This window comes from Symsagittifera roscoffensis, chromosome 4 (assembly GCF_963678635.1).
Source record: "Symsagittifera roscoffensis chromosome 4, txSymRosc1.1, whole genome shotgun sequence".
NCBI lineage: Eukaryota > Metazoa > Xenacoelomorpha > Acoela > Convolutidae > Symsagittifera > Symsagittifera roscoffensis.
In genome coordinates, this window is record NC_087065.1 from 55,248,699 (window position 1) to 55,260,739 (window position 12,041).

A 12,041-nucleotide genomic window follows, 5' to 3' on the forward strand; every position below is an offset into this window, starting at 1 on the left:
TCTTCCCGCAGTAATCTCACCGCTCTTTGATAACTTGTATATATTTTTTTACTGTATACTATTTAAGAAACTAATCTGAAGTTTTGACCTAATCTCTATTACAATTTACGGTGTTGATGCTAAGACTTTTATACATTAATTGAAGTCTTCTTTCTTCTTCTTCTATATGAACTTGAAAAAGCTTGAGTTTTTCAGGAGCGTAAATTCTGTTGTTTATTGCTATGACTTTCTTTTTGTTCAAAAGTTAACCATTATTGGGATCTGCTTATATTGAGACCTTTGGGATGTTTTTCCGAGGCCAAGCAATGATTAGGGTACAATAATTGCTTCAAGTTGACCGTGGGGGACAATACTGATATAATTTTATCAAAAACGACGAAAAATTAGATGGTCAAAAGTATCATAGTAATCGTGTTTCACCGCATTCTTCAGTTAACCCTTCATCGCATTCCCCAGTTAAAATCATCGGGTTTTTCTAGATAAGGAAATGATAATGATAAAAAAGAGATGATTAGTATTTACCTATTTAAACTTAAACCCGATACGGGTTACTTTTCTTCAATAAGAACACGCAACTCGACACGAGAAAATATACTTTAATATATATTGTGTTACAACTAGAAATTTCGTCGAAAGTTGTTTTGTCATCTGTTGTGCCGAGTACGCAATTGGCATTGGCAATCTGTATTGCCAGAGAGAATCTCTGCTTAAGAAAACTACCTACCCTGGGATAGTAGTTTCTGATAGTAGTTTTTAGTATAATAGTTTCCTAAAATTTTTCTGGAATTGTAAAATAAAATTACTTACTTTAGAAGTGCATAATCAACATGTACATCAAATACATTATATTTATCGAAAACAATTCATCGACTTAGTAACCTAATTGTTGACACAAGAAACTGGTTGTAAATTGTTAAGAGCTCGTCTAGATAGTTTCTAACTGTTCCTGTAAATTTTTTGTTCAACAGGATACTGGTATCCTGGTCGCCAAACTGTTTTTGGTTCTTTCTTCGACTTGTGCTTTAAAAATTTTTTTAGTGCTGGATACAGAATATCTTGGTACGCTTGAAATATCTACTTTGTACTTCTTGGCAATTTTTGTTCAAATAACATTATTTTTACCGGATACCGGGTATCCTGGTTTCTTGCTGAAGTCTAACAAGTCTTCGGTAGTTTAAATCAGAAGGAGCAATTTGTATTTCGTATCTTCCATACTTCCATTGACACAAAGATTTACAAATTGATTTTCCCTGACGGCGGTGATTTCTAGTATGCATCACAAATCACCGCAATAACCAACTTAAGCTTTGCAATGCTTGTTGATACAAAAATGTCACGTCAATTGTTAGTTTGTAATATGTTTCTTGAAGGTTTTAGCGAGGGACAACTGAAAATTAGGTGTTAGAATCTTTCGCATTCTAAATTACAAAAGAAACCTTCGCGAGCATTATGAAGAATTGAAAACCACCGATCTTCGCGATCTCTCAAAACAGCGCAGGCGAATTCATCAAGAAAGTTTTTTTCTCACACATCATACATTGAATTTTTCCAACTTTTGCCTGTAAATTTGATTAATTCTTCTTCTGAACGGACAAAACGGTTAGCAGTAAAATACCAGCGGGAAACTGCAGCTCAATAAAATCTACAGTTTTCCCAGCAGGAATAAAAAATTATCTCGCGATTCTGTCTGCAGTGTTATAATTAAACGGCTGTTTGTAACAATTGAAAATTTTGCAATATCCTTCAAAATTATTTCAACTGAGATGTTCCTAATCCTCATCAAATTTTCAATTTCTTTCGGGAAAATAAATTCTTTTGGTTATAAACTGTTTTGATCTGACATATCGGAAGCAAAGAAATCGTTAATTATAAGACTGAAAAGTTTGAGTTCTAAGCATGGTAAGTCGACCCCACCATCTAAAATTGGTTGATAAAAAACTTCCTACATTATATCGAGTCTGCTCGATTTTCTCAATTCTGCATTTAATAAATCTTGCCAGTTACTAACGGTATCCAAGTTAATTGTAGTATGACGAGTCAAATGAAAAAAATTAGGGAGAACATAAGCTGACAGGGTTAATAAGTTGGCCCTCAAAGATTTACTTAACGAAATTAACCCTCGATGTTTTCGAATTTGAGAACGCAACCTCAGTTCAATATTTTCGATTTTTTGGGAAGTTTTAAACAAGACACCAAGTATTTTTGTTTTCCTGACTGTTTTATAGGGTGATAAATTAGGCATAGAAAGCACTTCACTTTTATTTATCTTAATCATGATTTGAGGTTGTTTGCAAAAATTTCCGATTGAGTTGTCAATACATCGGATTTTGGCAAGGCAAGTTATTTCCGATGCATATGAAAGTTGTTTGGGGCAAAACAACCCGGAATTTTCAATTGCTTTTCTAAAATCAATTGCTTGAAGAAGGAATTCGATAAAAACTATGAATAAAAATGCGGAAAGAGGGCAACCTTGTCTCACATCGCGATGAATTTGAAGCTGGCTGATAAAAAACCATTTTTCCCAATTACGGTTTTTGACTCTAAAAACAAAATTTCAATAGCTCTAACAGATTTAACCCTTTGATTTAACCCTTTGAAAGATTTGATGAGAAGTGATCTGTCAACTCTGTCAAATTCCTTAGAAATCGGTTAGCCAATCGTTCTTGAGTAATAGATTATTTCAACTTCGTCGGTATTTGTAAGACTAATCGGGCAAAAATCTTGTACTGTTATGGCATTTTCAGCTTTCGGGAGCCGTTTGATGATTGCTAAAAAAAACTGTATGGGATTTTTCCGCCTTGAACAAAATGATTGAATAGTTTAGCTAAAATTGGACAAAGTTCAACCGTGAAAGTCTTGTGTAGCCGAGATGTAAGGACGTCTGATCCAGGCGAGCTTTCCAAATACAGTTTGTTTATATCCTAGCGAATTTCATCTTCTGTAAAGTTGTTGTAGACATCATTAACTTTTTTTTCTAGATTGTTGTTTGATAAAAAAGTGATAGGTAGTTGTTTGGAGTCTGATGTAAACTTATTTGGAAAAATATTTGAAACATACTTCAAAATTGATTAGGAATATTGTCATCCGCATGATAAACGTTCTGATCCACTTCAATTCGCTTGATTGAGTTAGTTGTTGTGTTCTTTGAGGTCCATTGATTAAAAAAATGGGCACACCCTCAAAAATATAGCTGGGAGTTTTCTGATTTTTCTAAAATCTGAAAAATCTTTTTTCTTTGAGACCTTTTGAAGATATTCAAGCACCAAATGATATTTTACAACTAAACTCGGATTGGGATCTCTTCCGCAGTGAATGCAATTTCTGAGAAAACTTTCGAGATACTTCAAATTTCTGAGTCCTTTCCGATCTACACGTTTTTTGTTCTGTTGAATAAACTTCACAAGGGCACGAAAATTGTGCTTTAAGTTTTTCTATCTACTTGGTGATTCATTTTCAATAAACTTATTAGATTTTAGGACCGCGCTGATCCAAATTTGATGGCTGATACAAGATCGGGCAAAAATCTTGTACTGCTATGGCATTTTCAGATTTCGGGAGCAGTTTGATTATTGCTAAATAAAAACTGTTTGGGAGTTTTCCACCATGAACAAAATGATTGAAAACTTTAGCTAAAATTGAACAAAACTCATCCGTGAAAATCTTATATAGTCGAGATGTAAGGCCGTCTGCTCCAGGCGAGCTTTTCAAATTCAATTTGTTTATAGCCAAGTGATTTTGATATTCTGTAAAATAATTATAGCCATCATTCTCATTACTTTCGAGTTTCTTTTTTGATAATAACGTCTTTAGTAGTTAGTCAAGTTTGTTGAAAAATGTTTGAAGAAATATTTGAAAAATACTTTCGAAATTGATTAAGAATATCCTCATCCGTATGATAAACGTACTGATCCAGTTGAATTCGCTTGATTGAGTTAATTGTATTCTTTGAGGTTCATTGACGACAAAATTTGGGCACACCCTCAAAAGTATAGCTGAGAGTTTTCTGAATTTTTTGAAAATCTGAAAAAAAAATTCCTTGGAAACTCTTTGAATATGTTCCAGCACCAAATGATATTTTTCAATAAAAACTCAGGTTCAGACCTTTTCCGCTGTGAATGCAATCTCTGAGAACTTTTCCGTGATATTTCAGTTTATTTTGGTTCCTTCTGATCTACACGCTTTTTATTCTCTTGAATAAACTTCACAAGGGCACAAAAATTATGCTATGAGTTTTTCTATCTACTTGGTGATTCATTTTCAATAAGTTTTTTAAGTTTTTACGAATTTTCTAAAATCGAGTTTTCTTTTTACGAGTTTTCTGATTTTTCTAAAATCTGAAAAATCTTTTTCCTTTGAGAAGTTTTGAAGATGTTCCAGCACCAAATGATATTTTACAACTAAACTCGGATTCGGATCTCTTGGCTGTGAATGCAATTTCTGAGAAAACTTTCGAGATACTTCAAATTTCTGAGTTCTTTCCGATCTACACGTTTTTTGTTCTGTTGATTAAACTTCACAAGGGCACGGAAATTGTGCTTTAAGTTTTTCTATCTACCTAGTGATTCATTTTCAATAAAGTTTATTAGATTTTAGGACCGCGCTGATCCAAGTTTGATGGCTGATACAAGAACGGGCAAAAGTGTGGTACTGCTATGGGATTTTCAGATTTCGGGAGCAGTTTGATTATTGCTAAATAAAAACTGTTTGGGAGTTTTCCACCATGAACAAAATGATTGAAAACTTTAGCTAAAATTGAACAAAACTCATCCGTGAAAATCTTATATAGTCGAGATGTAAGGCCGTCTGCTCCAGGCGAGCTTTTCAAATTCAATTTGTTTATAGCCAAGTGATTTTGATATTCTGTAAAATAATTATAGCCATCATTCTCATTACTTTCGAATTTCTTTTTTGATAATAACGTCTTTAGTAGTTAGTCAAGTTTGTTGAAAAATGTTTGAAAAAATATTTGAAAAATACTTTCGAAGTTGATTAAGAATATCCTCATCCGTATGATAAACGTTCTGATCCAGTTGAATTTGCTTGATTGAGTTAATTGTATTCTTTGAGGTCCATTGACTACAAAATTTGGGCACACCCTCAAAAGTATAGCTAAGAGTTTTCTGAATTTTTCGAAAATCTGAAAAAAAAATTCCTTGAAGATGTTCCAGCACCAAATGATTTTTTTCAATCAAAATCAGGTTCAGACCTTTTCCGCTGTGAATGCAATCTCTGAGAACATTTCCGTGATATTTCAGTTTATTTAAGTTCCTTCTGATCTACACGCTTTTTATTCTCTTGAATAAACTTCACAAGGGCACAAAAATTATGCTTTGAGTTTTTCTATCTACTTGGTGATTCATTTTCAATAAGTTTATTAGATTTTTACGAATTATTCCGGCGTTGTTTTTCAAAACTTCGTCATTCAATTTCCAGTAACTAGGACCGCGCTGATACAAGTTTGATGGCTGATACAAGATCGCGCGAAAATCTTGTACTGCTACAACATTTTCAGATTTCGGGAGCAGTTTGATTATTGCTAATTAAAAACTGTTTGGTAGTTTTCTACAATGAACAAAATGATTGAAAACTTTAGCTAAAATTGAACAAAACTCATCCCTGAAAGTCTTATAAAGTCGAGATGTAAGGCCGTCTGGTCCAGGCGAGCTTTTCAAATTCAATTTGTTCATATCCAAGTGATTTTGATATTCTGTAAAATAATTATAGCCATCATTCTCATTACTTTCGAGTTTTTTTTTGATAATAACGTGTTTAGTAGTTGGTCGAGTTTGTTGAAAAATGTTTGAAGAAAAATTTGAAAAATACTTTCGAAATTGATTAAGAATATCCTCATCCGTATGATAAACGTACTGATCCAGTTGAATTCGCTTGATTGACTTAATTGTATTCTTTGAGGTTCATTGACGACAAAAATTGGGCACACCCTCAAAAGTATAGCTGAGAGTTTTCTGAATTTTTTGAAAATCTGAAAAAAAAATTCCCTGGAAACTCTTTGAATATGTTCCAGCACCAAATGATATTTTTCAATCAAACTCAGGTTCAGACCTTTTCCGCTGTAAATGCAATCTCTGAGAGCATTTCCGTAATGCCTCAGTTTATTTAGGTTCTTTCTGATCTACACGCTTTTTTATACTCTTGAATAAACTTCACAAGGGCACGAAAATTATGCTTTAAGTTTTTCTATCTACTTGGTGATTCATTTTCAATAAAGTTTCATTAGATTTATACGAATTAATCTGGCGTTGTTTTTCAAAACTTCGTCATTTATTTTCCAGTAACTAGGAACGCGCTGATACAAGTTTGATGGCTTAACAGAAACGTGTAAAAGCAAATGATCAGAGATTGATATTTGAGTGCTTTGCATAGAGTCAAAATCTGTTTCAAATTTCATCCATACATAAACTAAGCGCGCAAAAGTTTTATGTTGTTTATCATAATGTTTATAAAAACTAAAATCATTCTTGAGTGCGAAATCAACAAAGCCAAAATAATCAAGAGTTTGTTGTATCAGTTGGGTAAACCGTTTGATACGTGCATTGCTTAACTTAAGTATTGAAGAACATCTTATAATGTCACAACTAAATGCATTGAAATCACCCGTTTTTGGAAACCATCCCATGGGAAATACCGTCTTGTTAAATAGAAAAATTCCTTCGCTATTGATGCTGGTTATAAATTGCTCTGCTTCAGGGGGAGCAATAACTGACAGTGTATTCAGTTTGCGGTCATCTTTTGTCACAGTTATTGTTTTGTTTCATTGTTGTCATCTTCTGTTGCATTGTTTTGGTGAATTATTTCAGTATATCGGAAGCACAACTTCGGCTGACTTGACAACTTTTTCGAGAATGGGGGTTGATTTTGACTATTTGGATATGTTTTGTTTCTTCTGTCGATTTGTTTGTTGTAAGTGCATTCCGTTTTAATCAGCACTTCACTTCATAATTAATTGGTAGCTGAGATTCCGTCAGTTGTTGTTGACTCATGACTTTGTTTCACTCCTGATATAACTCGTATAAAAAAAGCCTTCAACCGGATAGATTTGGAAAAAATTAGATTTTTCTCTTTCAAAAGGCAAATATCAGAAAGCAAAAACATCAACTATATGGCACTGGCGTACTTTTTTTTGAATTGTAAATTAAAATTTTTTATTTGAGAGTTTCATGATCAATATGTACAACAAATAACATCATATTTATCGAAAACAACTCATCGAGTTAGTAACCTAATTGGTGACACAAGAAACGTCTTCTAAATTGTTAAGAGCTCGTCTAGATAGTTTCTGAACTGTTTCCGTACATTTTTTGTTCAAACGGATACATGGTGTCCTGATGGGTAAACTGTTTTTTGTTCCCTCTGTGACTTGAACTTAAAATATTTTTTTATTACCGGATACAGAGTATCCTGGTATGCTTGAAATAACTATCTTCTACTTCTTAGCAGTTTTTGTTCAATTGACATTACTTTTACCGGATACCGGGTATCTTGGTTTGTTGCTCAAGTCTAACATATCTTTGGTAGTTTTGATCAGAAGGAGCAATTCGTATTTCGTATCTTCCATATTTCCAATAACACAAACGTTTGCAAGTTGATTTTCCATGACGTCGATGATTTTGAATATGCACCAGGAATAACCGCAACAACATAGTTAAGTCTTGCAATGTTCCATGATACAAAAACGTCACGCCATTTGTTAATCTGTAAAATGTTTCTTGAAGATTGTAGCGAGGGACAACTGAAAATTAGGTGTTCAGATGTTTCGCATTCTAAATTACAATAGAAACAATCGGGAATAGAAAATCTAAAATGTTCAGACTGGAAAGTTCGAGTTGTAGGCATGGTAAGCCTACCCACCATCGAGTCTGCTTGATTTTTTCAATTCTGCTTTGAATAAAGTTTGGCAATTACTAACAGTATCCAAGATAACTGTAGTATGACGAGCCAAAGGAAAAAACTTAGGGAGAACATAAACAGACAGTGTTAATGACTTAGCTCTCAAAGGTTAACTTAGTGAAATTAAACCTCGTTGTTTTTGAATTTCAGAACTCACCATTAGTTCAATATTTTTAAGTTGGGAAGTGTAAAACAAGACACCAAGTATTTTTATTTCTTGACTATTTTATAGGGTGATAAATCAAGTATAGAAGCAGTTCAATTTTATTTATGTTAAGCATCATTTGAGTTTGTTTGCAAAATGTATCGATTAAGCAAAACAACCTGTCAATACATCGGATTTTGATCAGGAAAGTTATGTCGTCTGCAAATGAAACTCGAAACCTTCAATTGCTTCTGAAGATTCAATTGCTTGAAGAAGGGGTTCGATAAAAACAATGAAACAAAATGCGGAAAGAGGGCAACCCTGTCACACACCGCGATGAATTTTGAAGCTGGCTGATAAAAAAATCACTTATCTCAATTAAGGCTTTTGAGTTGCAAATACAACGTTTCAATAGCTCTAACGGAAAACTCATCAAGATTCAACCCTTTCAAAATTTTGATGAGAAGTGATCTGTCAACTCTGTAAAATGCTTTAGAAAAGTCTAATTTTACAGCACATAAACCTCGGTTAGCCAATCGTTCTGGATTAATCGTTTTTCTCAACTTTCGTTTTGCTGAGTGCATTTGTCTTCCAGGCAACTACGCGTGCTGATGGTTTTTTACAACTTTGCAAAGGTCTATTTTTAATCTATTACAGACTACATGGGCAAAAATTTTTGCGTCAGTATTCATGAGACTGATCGGGCGAAAATCTTGTACTGCTATGGCATTTACAGATTTCGGGAGCAATTTGATTATTGCTAAATAAAAACTGTTTGGGATTTTTCCACCATGAACAAAATGATTGAAAACTTTAGCTAAAATTGAACAAAACTCATCCGTGAAAGTCTCATATAGTCGAGATGTAAGGCCGTCTGGACCGGGCCAGCTTTTCAAATTCAATTTGTTTATAGCCATGTGATTTTGATCTTTTGTAAAGTAATTATAGCCATCATTCTCATTACTTCATCATTCTCTTTACTTCAGGAATTTTCATTTGCTTCTCTAAAATCAATTGCTTGAAGATGGGATTCGATAAAAACTATGAATAAAAATGTGGAAAGAGGGCAACCTTGTCTCACACCGCGATGAATTTTGAAGCTGGCTGATAAAAAACCAGTTATCCCAATTACGGTATTTGAGTCTGAAAAAAAATTTCAATAGCTCTAACAGAAAACTCTTCAAGATTTAACCCTTTAAAAATTTTGATGAGAAGTGATCTCTCACCTCTGTCGAATGCTTTAGAAAAATCTAAATCTTTTTCAAATGAACCTCGATTAGCGAATTGTTTTTGAGAAATAGATTTTTTCAACTTCGTCGGTGTTCGTAAGACTAATCGGGCGAAAATCTTGTACTGCTATGGCATTTTCAGTTTTCGGGAGCCGTTTAATGATTGCTAAAAAAGTTGTATGGGATTTTTCCGCCTTAAACAAAATGATTGAATACTTTAGCTAAAATTGGACAAAGTTCATCCGTGAAAGTCTTGTGTAGCTGAGATATAAGGCCGTCTGATCCAGGCGAACTTTTCAAATTCAGTTTGTTTATAGCCAAGCAAATTTCATCTTCATTAAAGTTATTGTAGACATCATAAACTTTTTTTCTAGATTGTTGTTTGATAAAAAAGTGATAGGTAGTTGTTTGGAGTCTGATGTAAACTTATTTGGAAAAATAATTGAAAAATACTTCAAAATTGCTTAGAAATATCGTCATCCGCATGATAAACGTTCTGATCCACTTCAATTTGCTTGATTGAGTAAGTTGTGTTCTTTGAGGTCCATTGATTAAAAAAATGGGCACATCTTCAAAAGTATAGCTGTGAGTTTTCTGAGCTTTTCTAAAATCTGAAAAATCTTTTCCTTTGAGACCTTTTGAATATGTTCAAGCACCAAATGATATTTTTCAATTTTTCAACTAAACATGGATTCGGATCTTTTCCGCTGTGTATGCAATCTCTGAGAAAACTTTCGAGATACTTCAAATTTCTGAGTTCTTTCCGATCTACACGTTTTTTGTTCTCTTGAATAAACTTCGCAAGGACACGAAAATTGTGCTAAAGTTTTTCTATCTACTTGGTCATTGAAGTTCAATAAAGTTTATTAGATTTTTACGAATTAATCTGGCGTTGTTTTTTTCAAAACTTCGTCGTTTAATTTCCAGTAACTAGGACCGCGCTGATACAAGTTTGATGGCTCATACAAGAACGCGCGAAAATCTTGTACTGCTACGGCATTTTCAGATTTCGGGAGCAGTTTGATTATTGCTAAATAAAAACTGTTTGGTAGTTTTCTACAATGAACAAAACGATTGAAAACTTTAGCTAAAACTGAACAAAACTCATCCGTGAAAAACTTATATAGTCGAGATGTAAGGCCGTCTGGTCCAGGCGAGCTTTTCAAATTCAATTTGATTATATCCAAGTGATTTTGATCTTCTGTAAGTATTTATAGCCATCATTCTCATTACTTTCGCGTTTATTTTATGATAATAACGTCTTTAGTATTTTTTCGAGTTTGTTGAAAAATGTTTGAAGAAATATTTGAAAAATACTTTCGAAATTGATTAAGAATATCCTCATCCGTATGATAAACGTTCTGATCCAGTTGAATTTGCTTGATTGAGTCAATTGTATTCTTTGAGGTCTATTGACTACAAAATTTGGGGACACCCTCAAAAGTATAGCTGAGAGTTTTCTGAATTTTTTGAAAATCTGAAAAAAAAATTCCTTGGAAATTTTTTGAAGATGTCCCACCACCAAATGATATTTTTCAATCAAACTCAGGTTCAGACCTTTTCCGCTGTGAATGCAATCTCTGAGAACTTTTCTGTGATACTTCAGTTTATTTAGGTTCTTTCTGATCTACACGCTTTTTATTCTCTTGAATAAACTTCACAAGCGCTCGAAAATTATGCTTCAATTTTTCCATTTAGTTGGTGATTCAATTTCAATAAAGTTTATGAGAATTTTACGAATTAATCTGGCGTTGTTTTTCAAAACTTCGTCATTGAATTTCCAGTAACTAGGACCAAGCTGATACAAGTTTGATGGCTTAAGAGAAACGTGTAAAAGCAAATGATCAGAGATTGATATTTGAGTGCTTTGCATAGGGTCAAAATCTGTTTCAAATTTCATCAAAACATAAACAAAGCGCGCAAAAGTTTTATGTTGTTTGTCACAATGTTTATAATCACAAAAATTATTCTTGAGTGCAAAATCAACAAAGCCAAATTAATCAAGAATTTGTTGTGTCAGTTGGGTAAACCGTTTGATACGTGCATCGCTTAATTTAAGTATTGAAGAACAGTTTATAATGTCACAACTAAGTGCATTGAAATCACCCGTTTTTGGAAACCATCCCATGGGAAATACCGTCTTGTTCAAAAGAATGATTCCTTCATTATTGATGTTGGTTATAAATTGCTCTGCTTCAGGGGTGCAATAACTGTCAGTGTATGCAGCTTGCGGTCATCTGTTGTCACAGTTATTGTTTTTGAGATTGTCATCTTCTGTTGCATTGTTGTGGGGAATTGTTTCAGTATATCTGAAGCACAACTTCGATATGCCTGCGCCAGATTTTCGGCTGACTTTACAATTTTTTTGAGAATGGGGTTGATTTTGATTAATTGGGTTTGCTTTGTTTCTTCTGTCGATTTGCTGTAAGTGCATTCCGTTTCAATCAGCACTTCACTTCATGATTAATTGGTAGCTGAGATTCCGTCAGTTGTTGTTGACTCATGACTTTGTTTCACTCGTGATATTACTCGTATAAAAAAAGTCTTCAACCAGAAAAACTTGGAAAAAGTTAGACTTTTCTCTTTCAAAAGGCAAATATCAGAGAGCAAAAACATCAACTATATGGCACTGACGTACTTTTTTTTTTGAATTGTAAATTAAATTTTTTTATTTGAGAGTTTCATGATCAATATGTACAACAAATAACATCATATTTATCGAAAACAACTCATCGAGTTTGTAACCTAATTGGTGACAC